This window comes from Etheostoma spectabile, chromosome 13 (genome assembly GCF_008692095.1).
Source record: "Etheostoma spectabile isolate EspeVRDwgs_2016 chromosome 13, UIUC_Espe_1.0, whole genome shotgun sequence".
NCBI lineage: Eukaryota > Metazoa > Chordata > Actinopteri > Perciformes > Percidae > Etheostoma > Etheostoma spectabile.
The window spans coordinates 245,855-249,498 of record NC_045745.1 but is presented as its reverse complement, the minus strand read 5'-3'; the positions used below and the strand labels follow the sequence as shown (position 1 = coordinate 249,498).

The following is a 3,644-nucleotide window of genomic DNA, read 5'->3' as shown; positions in this document are numbered from 1 at the left end:
AGTTTTTGCGCGTTCACGCGGGACCTAGTGGTGTCCGAATAGCTATTAGGACCAAGGGGAAGGGGATAGACCAAGGGGTGTATACCCCTACGAATCGAGTGTGGACGCGACCTCACTTGTAAACACACATGCAGTGTGTGGCTGCTGCATCAACCAGAGAGACACATAAATGTAAGTACTTTCGGCTTAAATAATTGATTTAAAAGTTACGACAGTCTTGTTTTGTGGTCTATGCAGTCCTGTCCATATATACTTGCAACTATGTTCCTAACTGAAACTTTTTAAAAATCGCTAGCTTGCAATGCTAACGCTAATCGCTAACGTTGATTTGCACAACAGTCCCACATTTCTCTGCCTTGAATGGATCGTCTACATCGCATAGATTGTATATATATTTATATATATATATATATATATATATATATATATATATATATATATATATATATAATATATCTCCGGGAACCATCACCTTATCGTGGTGGAGAGTTTGTGTGTCCTATGAACCTGAGGGCTGTGTTGTCTGGAGCTATGTGCTCCTGGTAGGGTCTCCATGGCAAAGAGGTCTCAGGGGAGGGGCCAGACCAAAGAATGGTTCAAAGACTCTAATGGAATATCAAGGAAGGGATAGAGGGACCCTGCCCGATGGAAGCCCGGGGCCCGTCTGGAGCCAGGCCCAGACGGTGGGCTCGTGAGCGAGCGCTGGTGGCGGGTTTGCCACGGAGCCGGCGGCACAGCCCGAAGAAGCAACGTGGCACTTCTCCCTCCAGCCATGGGCCCACCACCTGTGGGAGGATCCAAGGGGTCGGGTGCGCTGCCACATGGGTGGCGGCGAAGGTCAGGGGCTTCGACGGACCAGACCCGGGCGGCAGAGGCGGCTCTGGGGACGTGGAATGTCACCTCTTATGGGGCTCCAGTGGGGGACTCCATTGTTCTCCTGGGGGACTTCAACGCACACGTGGGCAATGATGGAGATATTGGAGAGGCGTGATTGGGAGGAACGGCCTCCTGATCTAAACCAGAGCGGTTGTCTGTGTTGGACTTCGTGCTAGTCATGGATTGTCCATCACAAACACCATGTTCGAACATAGGGATGTTCATAAGTGTACGTGGTACCAGAGCACCCTAGGCCAAAGGTCAATGATCGATTTATAATCGTTTCATCTGATCGGAGCCGTATGTTTTGGACACTGGGTGGAAGAGAGGGGGCAGAGCTGTCAACATGATCACAATCTGGTGGTGAGTGGGTCAGGGGGTGGGGGAAGACTGGACAGACCTTGTAAGCCCAAACGTGTAGTGCGGGTTAACTGGAAGTCTGGAAGAGGCCCTGTCCGACGGACTTTCAACTCGCACCTCCGGCGGAGCTTTTCGTGCACATCCGTGGAGGGCTGGGGGCTTGAACCGAGTGGACAATGTTCAAAGTTTCCATTGCTAAAGCTTGGCAGCGAGCTGTGGTCTTAGGGTCTTAGGTGCCTCAAGGGGCGGTAACACCACGAACACCCTGGTGAACACGGTGGTCAGGGAAGCCGTCGATGAAGAAGGAGTCTTTCCGGGATATGTATCCCGAGGACTCGGAGGCAGTTGCAGGGTACCCAGGCCCAAAGGGCTGCAGCCTCTGCCGTGACAGAGGCAAAGCAGCGGGGTGTGGGAGAAGTTCGGAGAAGACAGGAGAAGGACTTTCGGTCGGCACCAAGGGGCTTCTGGAAAACCGTTCGCCAACTCAGGAGGGGGAAGCGAGGGATCATCAAGTGATACAGAGGATGGGACGTTTGACCTCAAGTGGGAGGTAATAGAGGGTGGAAGAGCAACTTTGAGGAACTCCTAAATCCAGCTGACGCCTGGGATGAGGATCAGCACTCTAAATCTGAGGCCATGGTTCTCAGCAGGAACGAGGAGGGCTTTCTGGGTAGGGATTGAGTCCTACCTCAAGTGAAGGAGTTCAAGTACCTTGGGGTCTTGTTCGCGGAGTGAGGGGACCATGGAGCGTGAGATTGTCGGGGAATGGAGCAGCGGTGCGGTATTACATTCTGTTATCGCACGTTGTGACGAAAAGAGAGCGAGCCAGAAGGCAAAGCTCTCGATATACCGGGCAATTTTCGTTCCTACCCTACACTATGGTCATGAAGGCGGGTCATGACTGAAAGAAAGAGATCAAGGGTACAAGCGGCCGAAATGGGTGTCCTCAGGGAGGTGGGGCCTATTAGAGATAGGGTGAGAAGCTCAGTCATCTGAGGGAGCTCGAGTAGAGCCGCGCTCTGCGTGTGAAAGGAGAGTTGAGGTGGTTCGGGCATCTGGTAAGGATGCCGGGGGCTCCTAGGGAGGTGTCTCAGGCACGTCCAACTGGGGGAGACCTCGGGGAAGACCCAGGACTAGGTGGAGAGATTATATCTCAAACCTGGCCTGGGAACGCCTCGGGATCCCCCAGTGGAGCTGGTGATGTGGCTCGGGAAAGGGAAGTTTGGGGTCCCCTACTGGAGCTGCTGCCCCGCGGCCCGATACCGGATAAGCGGATGAAGAGGATGGATGGATGGATATATATATTAATATTAATGGTCTATGATACATGCTACGTGCTTACATATACCGCCCTGTATCAAACAGGAGGAGACAGCAGGTGATCCACTTTGGGGCTAAAAACGCAGAAGTTCCTAAATCACATGTTCAGACTGTACTGTTGGTACTGTATTATGTAATCAGTTGTAAGAATTCCTGTTATTGTTATGCAGTTGTATATGTTGTTGGTTTTGTTATGGGACACGATGATAGTGAGGAGGGGGGGGGGGGGTTACTGGCCAAACGGCATCAGTCTGGTCTGGAATTCAAACAGCGTGTGGTGACATGTAGTTATGGTTCTAATAGTTGAAATGGTTTTGAACATCATTTTATTGTTTTTGCCTGTATGTTTAATTTATCAGCAATAAAGACAGATTTTTGTCAACAAAATGTTTTTCTGAACATCAATGACATTCAAAACGGTGATAACTGAAACAGATATACAACACACCGTGTATACAGGACGTATATGTATGTATACATGATACATGTGTGTACACATTTGGTTTCCAAACAGACCTAAGTACTACACAGATAAGAACATCTGCCTCTACACCACCAAGTTAACATCCATCCATCCATCCTCTTCATCCGCTTATCCGTATCGGGTCGCGGGGCAGCACTCCAGTAGGGACCCCAACTTCCCTTTCCCGAGCCTGGGGGATCCCGAGGCGTTCCCAGGCCAGGTTGGAGATATAATCTCTCACCTAGTCCTGGGTCTTCCCCGAGGCCTCCTCCCAGCTGGACGTTGCCTGGAACACCTCCCTAGGAGGCGCCCAGGAGCATCCTTACCAATGCCCGAACCACCTCAACTGGCTCCTTCGACGTGAAGGAGCAGCGGCTCTACTCCGAGCCTTCTCGGATGACTGAGCTTCTCCCCTAACTCTAGGGAGACGCCAGCCACCCTCCTGAGGAAACCCATTTCGGCCGCTTGTACCCTGGTACCAAAGTGAACATAAAACAACTATAAAATATGTAAATACATATGACACTGTTGTCTAAACCCACACAATCAACAGACAGAGACGGCATATTGGAAGTTTGTGATAAATTCTGTATGGTGATATCACCAAGTGGTGTCCCATTTCATA

General features: G+C 50.8%; 1 protein-coding gene across 2 annotated transcripts in view; it reads right to left on the bottom strand.

Moving 5' to 3' along the window:
- cblb (Cbl proto-oncogene B, E3 ubiquitin protein ligase) overlaps nucleotides 1–3,644 on the bottom strand; it is a 140,108-nt gene that overhangs the window by 24,066 nt on the left and 112,398 nt on the right. The gene's annotated exons all lie outside the window — the stretch shown is intronic.